We start from the raw sequence: 10,721 nt of genomic DNA, 5'->3' as shown, positions 1-10,721 counted from the left end.
GTGACGCAGAGGAGCCCCGGAAGTGACGTAGCGGCCGCGTCGCCACCCTGAGGTAAAGTTTATTTTTTTTAAACAATTTTAAAAAATCTCGTTTACCATTCACGTTGATTTAAATTACGCGAATTAAGTGCCGCTGAGTCGTCGTCGTCGTCAACATCATCACCATCATAATCAGTCGTGATCCATCCACTGCTGGATGGAAGCCTCAATCGTCATACGTCGCCATGCATCCATCACTCCCGCAATGTATCAACAGCAATAATCGATACGTGTGGATCGATTGTTGCTGTTGATGCGTTGCGGGAGTTGATTTAAATGTGCTCCATCTCCACGGCGGTCTCCCTCTGCGGTGTATTCATCTTCCGTTGGCCGCCGTTCAATAAATTATTACGGACATAGTAAGCGGGAATTGTTTGCTAATCCTACTGCGTTTGCCGGTGGTGTATAAACAACGACGAATCTTATCCCAATTCGTCAATAATAACACTCTACAGGCCTTAAGAGGATTACAAATATATATGATAGGCTACGCTTGACCATCGGCGACGTTTTCCCGAAACGTCTTGCGTCGTTATTCTAGGCCACGTCACCGCCAAACCACAAACGTTTTAATAAGTTGTTGACTTAATTACATCTAATTGTGAATGAGCTTTAATAACGTGAAGGGGTGGGGGGGATATTCATTCGTTATTTGCACAATCACACAAGAGCAGAATTCTCACCCGTGTGGTGTGGATGCCACGCGTCTCAATGAAGGTGCGCCACTAGAGGTCGATAAAGTTAGTACTCAAGTTCATTGATTAGGTATAGCCCTGTGAGCCATTCGGCTCTTGAATCGGGTGCAACCGCAACAAACAAAAAACAAAAACATGAACAAGAAAACATCTTAAAGTGAATATGTGACTAAGTGCAAACAGAAAATCCAAGAAAAGACAGCAAAATATTGCAGAAAAGGCACCGTACATCAACGCTGTGTGCAAAAATCCCAGTGGGATGCAAGTCAAACAACAACAACAACCACAAGACAACTTAGATTAAGGCCATCCGTCTTACTCCATACTACAACAAACAAACATGGCCAAACCAAAAAACTTGTCGAAATCACCAAAATAAAGCCATGAAAGCAATGAAACAGTGATCATAGGAACTGTGACGGAATTTTCACAATAAACGACTTAACATGTACCACCACCAAACCCTGTAGCCATAGCCGGCTGCAGGGTTATGGTAGTACTCAACATGTAACAGTCAGTACATTTTGATTCTATTAACTTTTGAGTTATTCCTCCTGGTTTTATATTTATAAAAGCCAGGTAACCACCGAAATTGATGTTAGGGACCGTCCATAAATGACGTCACGCACCTAGGGGGAGGGGGGGTTTAAGGAAGGTGACGTCACATAAAATACGCAACTTTAAATAAATATAGACAACACATTCTACTTAATTAAATAAACGTTTTAATAAATGTTTTCTCCTACAACATCAGAGTGCAGCGCCACATTAAATACGCACTACAATGACAATAGTTAAAGCGATTTGAAGCATGTGTTATATTTTTTTGGGGGGGGGGGGGGCAGAGCTTTGTGACGTCATTTTTGAGGGGGGGTCTGACTTTTTGTGACGCCGTGTGACGAAGGGGGGGGGGGTCAAAAATTGTCCATAATCGCGTGACGTAATTTATGGACGGCCCCTTTGTTTTGATTCTGTATTGTCTCGTTTTGTCCTGTCGCGTCTGCTCCGTTTGTACTGCCTTGCTCTCCACGCAATGTCTTGTTCTGTAATGCCAATCGCATGCCTGTCAAAGCTTTGTCAGTGCCTACATTATTACAGACCAATTGGGACCTTATTGGTCACCCCGTGCCTCTTATACATCTCAACGTCCATTCTATAAAGTCCCATCACAAGGGAGAAAAACAAACAAATAGACAGTTATTATTTTGTGCCCGTATTGAAACACCGTATGGACCTGAAAACTCAATTTCCTTGCACAAGAATACGGGTAAACCGTATGGGTTGATAGGTATGCAATCGTGTTCTGTCTTTGTACATATATACGCACCGACTCATCTGCAGTGTCTCATTAGTACCATGTCCCAAACGTGAACTTAAAATGTATAAAGTACTTGCAGTATCTACGAATTAAGTGAAATATGTTTGGCGCACAATCACATTAATTTACCATGAGTATAAATACATTTTAATCTGTTAATCCTTACATGCCTACTCAATTATGAATTTTAATTCGAGCCATGCCCTTCACCAACCATTACAATACTCGCCCATTCATTGAGCCTAACCCTGGCTAGCTAGCCACCCAGGCATTAGTTACAATGACCATAACCATAATCAACGCCACGCAGCTGCTAAACACGAGCCCTCTTACTCCCAGCCATTTGTTATGGCCCTCTCACTGACCATAACCAACCAGCCGCTAGCACACTGGCCCTGTGCACTAACTCTACCAAACCCCTAATCCCACATTCACTTGGACTACTTTCACAATTGCTCTTCTCTTTTCAGGTTTCTTCACGCGTTGAACCCCCCTTGATTCAGGGGCCCATGGGGACGGCCGGTGGAGGCAGGCGGGCCCTCCCGGGCTGGATGGTCACGGGTCCTGATGCCCCAGAACACGCTGGCAAGCAAGGATCGAACCCTGCAGGCAGGGGTATGCAGACGGCTTCCGGCTCAAAAGGCATGGCACGGAGAGGCAAGACGAGGTTTGCCATTACAGTGATATGCATGTTGTGACGACAATGATGTTCATCATAATTATGATTATAATCAACCACTATCAAACCATTGCTGCATGAAGACCTCCCCAAACCGGCACCATCTGTAAGTCTTAAAATGCAACAATCCATCCAGCGCCTGCATATAAGTTGACAAGTTGACTCCAGTGGAGTTATTTTCAGGCATATGCTCGTATTTGGCTGACACTCCGTCATTTGTCTTCACCATTGATTGGCCACAACCCTTTGAGTGGCATGTCCTGCCTGTCCAATCTCACTTAAAAGCAGTGTGGACAACGATATCATGTGATGTATCTCGCAAAGCCTCACAGAGTCCCAAGAGTGTGCTGTTTTCGGGTATTTGTAAGATATTGTAAATAGTGTTACGTGCGGGAGAAAACTGGAGTATGGATATCTCCATATATGTAAAAGGAAAAGTTGTGAATATGTGTGTCTGTTCAAAATGTTTAGCGTACTTCCCGACATGCCACAAACTGGAAATTTGCCATGTGGGTACTTTCCAGACTGTACACCATGCAAAAATTATAAAAATACACTTTTTTTGGGGGGGGGGGGTGCTCAATAATGCATATTAGTTTTTTACACGGCAAGTGAGCTGTGACGTCAAATCTGTCGTGTGACCCGCGCATGTGGAAGCGTAACGCATTGTAGTGTAGTGGTTACCGCGCCGCGCTACGAACCCGGCGACCTGAGTTCGATTCCCGCTCACGGCCACCACCTGTGACAATTATTTGAACTGGTCTTGAGCCTCCCCTAGGTCGACTGAGCCTCAAATGAGTAACTGGTGTGGTGTGTGAACATTGCCACTGGGGAGACAAAGGCGGCCGGGCGTGGTTAATCCAAGTCCTGGGTGAAGCCGGGTAGTGTAAAGCTAGTGGTATAAAAGGGAAAAACGATCAAAGACCCGTACAGATAGGTTCACAGCCATGCTTGCTGTACAGTATTGTCATTTGCTGGCCACCCCACAGCACAGAGGGTTTGTGAGGTTTACAAATCTACATGATCCACCAAACATTGCCATAATAGTGCTATGGATTATTACTTAATCTCGATGATTATGTGATTGGTTGCATTTGGTCAGTTACACCGGTGGCTACAGACTTTTTTTCTAAACCAGTTCCTTCACATGGCCTTGGTCTATAACGCAAAGTGGTAAAACAACATGACAGTACATCACATAACAACATGTTTCCAGAATCGAGCAAGGTTATGGGAACTTGATAAAATAGATAATAAGGCATTCTGCAGAACGAAGTAGTGGGAGCCAAAACATTAAAGAAAACGGTGTCCTGAGATTTGGTGATTGAACACAGTATGCATGACAAAAAAAGTCCGCCAAATAAAATTAGTCCGTCCCATTAGCAGAGGTATCATGGTGTGAAGCCCATATGCTTAACGACCATGGTAGTAGCAATAGATAGTGAAAAGAAAGCGATTGAATAATGGTGAGTGACTGGATAGAAGCATTGAGTTCAGCAGCATCAATTAACCAAAACACTTTAAGATGGTTCTTTATCCAGCAGTCAGATAGGAACTAGGAGTTCACCCCAGATGTGATATTACTTCAATATGGACCACTTGTGCTTTATACAGCACCAGAAACTGTTTAGAAATGTCAGTCTGGTTGTATACAAATGCCTGGCTACATGAAGAATAGTTTTCATTAATATTTGTCTGGTTATTTGAATTCTGCCTGGCTCTTTGTATACCTGAGTGGTTGAATGCATAGTTGTACCGATGCCTGGCTGTTATGTTTGTTTACCAACCACTGAGGTTGCTTATAATCCTTTTTTGTCAGGACATCCAGGAAATCATTCTCCAAACTCAAAGGTGGCCCTACTCAACCCATCTACTGCATGAGCGAGTCAGAGCTGCTCCACATGGCCCTGCAGTTCCTCCCTGACATTGTGAGCTAAGAGCCGACAGGGGAAACATAAGTATACAACCTTGTACACATACCCATGTGCATATTTTACTGGCGATGGTTTCAGATGTGGATTTAATAGTCATATAAAAAATGTTGTTGCTGACCAGACACATAAGCAGAAGGCAGTGGCTTCAGACATGTTTCCACTGTGGTACTGTGGTTCCAACAGCATGCATAGTCTTCTTGGTTCTTTCAGTAAAGTCACGTAGAAGGGAAATAATAAAATAATAAAAATAAAACAATAAAATACAGTTCTCACGACGTTTCGGCCACAACGCAAGCAGCCGTCCTCAGGTGAAGAACAGGCTCATTCGGACGCGGTCTTTCTGACAGCCCTCTATATATTAACATATTTTCATCCAATTCATGAGTGATTACATGTTGGAGGAAACCGGGGCACCCAGAGAAAACCTACATGCATGCAGGCAAAACTCTATCCCATACAGAAGGGACAGATGATACTCTTAGGTTTTTTCGGTAAAGTCACGTAGGTAAGAATAAATAATACAAATAATAGAAATAATAATAGAAATAAAATTATAATCACGATGTTTCGGAGGCAACACAAGTCTCCGTTATCAGGTGGGACCATCACAGCTTGATTTACTGTATCGTGATTTATAATTTTATTTCTATTATTATTTTTCTTATTTATTCTTACCTACGCGACTTTACCAAAAAAACCTAAGAGTATGAATCCTTGCAGTCACGAACGCTTCAAATCTGGGACAGATGATATTTGTCCACACTTTTCTGTACCACCAATTCCAAGCCAGGATGTGGCACCTCAACACCCACGGGAACGGAGTTCAGCAACATTTGTGTGATCTTTTAACAGGTTAAAGTGCAGGATAATAGTGCGATGAACTGCGGCGTTCAATCTTTCAACAGGAAATATATGAGAAGTACTCTCACATGTATTCGGGCCAAGGCTTGCATTGGAGTTTACGAGCTAAGTGCCGTTATAGGGCGTGAGGGTCCGTGATATCTCAAGCGGCAGCATTTGCTGATTAGGGTCACCGTTCCCATATAACAAAAGGGGCATAAAACCCTGCCAAGGTGCATTGCTTAATTTCAACCTTTTGTCAGCATTTGATTTTAAGTACTGAACCGATGCTTTAAAAAATGACACGAATCTTGCTGCTGTCTTATTCACAAACTTCAGATACACAAAGACAATCTGTCTGGTGACGAAACAAATGTTTGTGAGTTTCCAATGCTGATGAGAAAAGGATTAAGACGGAATAATGTCCATTAAGTGGCACTTTTTGTTATCTTTTAAAATGTATTGTTCCATATCTCTGTACTCGTAATCTTTGGCACACCACCCCGGGGGTGACTAATTGTCTGTAAAACTTAACAGAAATCTAGGGGACGGCTGTGTGTGATTACGTAGCTAAGACAAATGTCACTTGCAATGGCAAATTAAAACATCAATAATTTGAAATCAAGTCTTTAAAAACAGTGTTATTTATTTAAATTATTGCAGTTTGTGTTTTTTTCTCAATTTGTAGGTTTAAGGACTGTCATCTCTTTTTTCATCAAAATTTTAGCAGTGGATGGAAAAACACGAAGGAAAAATAAGAAAATTACGCTCGAAAATTTGATTGATTTCTTAGCATAGAATGGAGGCGAAGTTGAAGAATGTATCATGTATTTATCGGTAACGAGCAGATCGTAATAGAAATAGCAAGCGTGTAAAAGATGCAAATGAGCTTGGAATAATCTATTTTTATTTATTTTTGCTAACACAGTTAATCCACAGCCTGGATAATCACCTGGATAAATCAGAGTTAAGTACATATTTGCCCCTTTTTATCTTTAGATTCTTGTTTTGCAGAACTTGTTTTACTTTTTATGATTATAAAGTGCCATGAAAGTTTGTTGTGGAAGATGTACATTATCTAGATGTTATTTACTGTTATATTGTAATAACATGTTTATCATATAACAATCGGTTTTACCTTTTCTGGTAATAAAACAGGTGTCAAGATGTTAAGAAAACACCAAACGGAATCCTTATTCAAGGAATCGTGTCTGCATGAACCACACGTGCTTGTGGTGAACACGCAAACATCTTGACACCTGTTTTATTCCACCATTGGAACTTCCTTTGCTAGTAGCAAAATATGATAATTGTTTTTTTACCCTTTTATATGGCAACAAAACTGACACTTTTTTTTTGCATTGACCACAATACCTGCGGTCGGAATGCAAACAAAAAACACAACTCTGATAATGTATGCACTGTCCTTGAAATTGATTAGTCTACACCCGAGACATCTGGTCCAACACCATGTGAGATGAGGCTCTAAGAAAAGCTGTCTTGGGTGTGGACCAATCAATTTCAAGGACAGTGCATACATTATCAGAGTTGTGTTTTTTGTTTGCATTCCGACCGCAGGTATTGTGGTCAATGCAAACATGACTCCTTGTAAAAAAGGTGTCAGTTTTGTTGCCAGATAAAAGGGTAAAAAAACAATTATCACCTGTTTTATTACCAGAAAGGGTGAAACCTATTGTTATATTTTAATACTGACAAGAAAGGTCCCATATTGTAGATGTTTATCAATTCACTGCTGAATGAAAGCCTCCCAAACAACCTTTTTTTTTACCATACTTCGTCATGTGAGTCAGTGCAAGTTGTGGAGGGTATTTCCAGGACCAGCTCAGATATCTCCGGCCACTGATGTTAGCCATGGCTGGGAATCAAACTCAAGTCACGGTGTTCCTAGAGTACGATGCTAACCACTGCCACCACTCCATTATAGCTATTATAGAATACAAAATGGTAGACAAATCAGTTAAAAAAATATTAAAATACGGTGCCAGAGAGGGATATTAAAATGGTCACTGAAATGTTTTTGTATAATCCACTTATGCCAATTTTTCTGAAAACTCAAAGCACAAATCTGTTCATTGTGTTCACAAATTCCCAGTACATTTCATCGCAAAATCAAATGTTCACATCTATACATTATCAATGTATAGCCCAATACCTTTATCAATAACCTTTTTCAGCCATGGATAGCTGAAACACCACCAACTTCAAGTGTCAACCAAAATAACAAGAAGAGCCATTTTTTTCAAATTCGGTAAAAAAAATCATTCCATGTGAATACTAGGCTGCCGACCCCTGCTTTCGGTGCAGTTGCATGTAGAAGAGAACGATGACCCAAAGGGGTTGCTGGTCCTTTATTGAGTCCTGTGTACTTTACAGCTGAAGGCTGCTTGCTTAAATAGCACCACAGGAGCGTATGATTCACTCTTGTGTTACAGCAGGTTGCTTGTTTGTATGTATGTATGTGTGCTGTGTCACCAGTTAATAATTGGTAAAAGTCGTTGACCCAACTTTAATACATGACTTCTTCCTTTCAAAATAGCCCAGTGTTGTGTGGGTTTGTTTGTTCATGGTAATATTTGTGTACATTCTCAATTTCAATCAGATGAAGCAATATAGACATCACGTAAATTTTTCAAGGCAGATCTGGATTACAAGGCAATGGCAAATACACAAATTTGAAAAGTCACGTAAAATTGTCATCAACAAATCTCTTAAGGTTGTAAAAAAAACTCTTGATATTGGTGAAACATAACAACACATGAGGTAGGAACATCAAAAGTATTTGGAACCCAATTTTCCAAGGAATTAGTCAAATTTTTCATAAAAGTCCGATTGAGAGGGAGCAGACTTTAACGGAAGAAGATATACCGTGTTGTTCCGGGGATTGTGAACCTACATGCATGGAGGAACATTCTGAGAATGTAGTTTTAATTATTGTGATGTGAACATTTAATTTTGAGGATAATCTTAGATTGGGAGGGTTTGAGTCAGGTATGAGCAAACCAGATAAATGTAATGGCAGATCCTTAGTAAATGTTGTCAAGATGAATTTAAACCAATGTGGCTCCAATCGTAAAAATAGTAGTAGGCAGCCAGATTTGAAATAAAGATCACATGCAGTACATGGAAAGAGTGGAACGTACATTATAGTGATGTTCAAGAAAGGCTTTAAAGCTGAAATCTGGCATGATTGTTGTCAGGTCTCCATATATTTAGGGGGAAAATATATAAATTAACTGCACGTACACATTGATATTCCGCGGCTTATAAATACTCTTTACAAAGAACGCTGGATTAAAGCCAAGAACTCGTCACAACGTGTACTGGAGTATATATTTAGGAACAGTGACATGTTGAAGAATTACCCTTCAAAAAATGTTAATAGTGGTGTTACATTAACCGATGAATATTCATTTCATTTTGTATAGCTTGCAAACACCAAAGCATGTCAAGACTGTCCATAAAAACTCACTTAAACAGAATTGATATGGTTCACAAATCTGAGGCTATTGCCTAAATCGGTAGGACGAGCAAGTATTTTATCGCTCAGCTGCAGAGTTTTGTTGGGTGATGGGTTCAATGTCTCTGTTGTAACACTTGCCGATTCGTGCTGTGACCATTACAGTCGGACACGGACAGCAAGGAGGCTATTGCAGTGACTGCTACGGGGACCGAGGAGAGGAAAGGACCGAAGCTGACCACCACCGTGGAATATTGGCCGAGCGAGTCTCAAGTACTGCTTGGGGGGACAATGTCCCCCCATGGACGAGTCGTCAGGCCCCCTCTCGAGAGTGAGATCAGTGGGCTACGATGCTCCAATGCCACTCGGCCTAGAGAGGACTCTGTGGGGGATGACGGCATGAATGTTCTCAAGGAAATATTTTTCAAGAAATGAACTGAAAGCATTGTCTGCGCTACATGATCTGCGTGTTGTCACAATGGACAGCTGTGATATTTCTCGAGCCCAACCCTTGGTGTCTGGAGGAAGGAGCAGGGCCTAACAAGAAAAGACTCCAAGAGCCAAAAGAGGAAGAAACGGGGCTGAATCGCAAAGTGGAGGAGGATGGTTGCGGTCACAGAGATTAAAGAGTTGTGGCCTAAAGAGGAAGGGGAGGGACCTACAGAGGTTCAACTTTCCCGTTGATTTCATAAAAGCATAGATTAAATAAGTGCAACAGGCAGCATACCTTTAGTACCCCATATGCGGCGACAGGTAAACTAGTGTAATTTGATTATACCACGCAGACCTCACTTAGCGCTACCTCGTAGAACGTGTATTCATTATAGCGCTCTTTGTCCCGGGGACATTTTTTTCTTCCAAAAATTGATAAAATCTAAAAAGCACTTACGAGTGGGAACATGCAGTGCCGAGGAAACGCACCCGACACCACCTGTGTTTACGTTCTCTCAGCCAATGAGTGCGACGAACGCTCTGAGCTCACCAGTTTAAAAAAACCACACACCTGCCCGCCGACTTGTTCACTCTGCCTTGGTCTCTGTGCTATTTTTTTGCGTGTTTTATGAGTATTTTAGACCCATAATGTCTGAAAAAGGCCTGCAAATGTTAATGTTGGAAATGTGACCAAAGGTGTCAAGGAATCTCTTATGATGTTAAAATGCAAGTGATAAGGCGGGTAGAGGGGGTGTCAGGTGGGTGTGGGTCGTGAGCGATGGGTGGATGTACTCGTGAATACAGTTCATAATACTGATGTTATTATATTAAAATATATTTACGAAATGTTTACCATCTCTATTATTATTTGCGATATTACCGATACCCTAATGAAGCCCTCATATGTTGCTCATACGTAAGAAATAACGTCGGGAACTCGTCCTCATATATATGCACACTGCTTTAATGACCCATTTTAGCAACGGTTGATTTAGCTGTCACTTCTCCAGGAATGGCATCTTGAGCACTAAGCGAGGTCTAAGTGTAATCATTTACAGCGCGTTATCAATCCACTGGCTGGAAAAAAAGTGGCGTAGTTGTATCCATCCTCGGGATTTTGCAGGAAAGTTTTATTTGGATTTAAAAAACCCACCTATACTTATGCAGAATAAAATAGCATATCCTGAGTCTGGCAAAGTATCTATAGGTTAGTATCTGTGTTGAATCACATTTTTTATTTTACCAGGCAAGGCCCCACAGAGCTATATAGCTCTTTTTCAGAAGCGATCTGGCCACAAATGATAGT

General features: G+C 41.2%; 1 long non-coding RNA gene across 2 annotated transcripts; it reads left to right on the top strand.

The window, feature by feature from the left end:
* Window positions 1-2: 2 nt before the first annotated feature.
* LOC133350198 (uncharacterized) lies at window positions 3-10,228 on the top strand. 2 transcript variants are annotated; one of them, XR_009756021.1, is made up of 4 exons: window positions 3-52; window positions 2,523-2,719; window positions 4,551-4,659; window positions 9,149-10,227. It is a non-coding gene; the product is annotated as an uncharacterized LOC133350198 (long non-coding RNA). The 2 variants fall into 2 exon arrangements; XR_009756022.1 differs by lacking the exon at window positions 3-52 and adding an exon at window positions 1,896-2,022 and having other exon boundaries at window positions 9,149-10,228.
* Window positions 10,229-10,721: the final 493 nt, after the last annotated feature.

This window comes from Lethenteron reissneri, chromosome 33 (assembly GCF_015708825.2).
Source record: "Lethenteron reissneri isolate LAM-NWPU_2019-01 chromosome 33, ASM1570882v1, whole genome shotgun sequence".
Lineage (NCBI taxonomy): Eukaryota > Metazoa > Chordata > Hyperoartia > Petromyzontiformes > Petromyzontidae > Lethenteron > Lethenteron reissneri.
The sequence above is the reverse complement of the archived record's forward strand: the minus strand, read 5'-3'. Positions and strand labels throughout refer to the sequence as shown.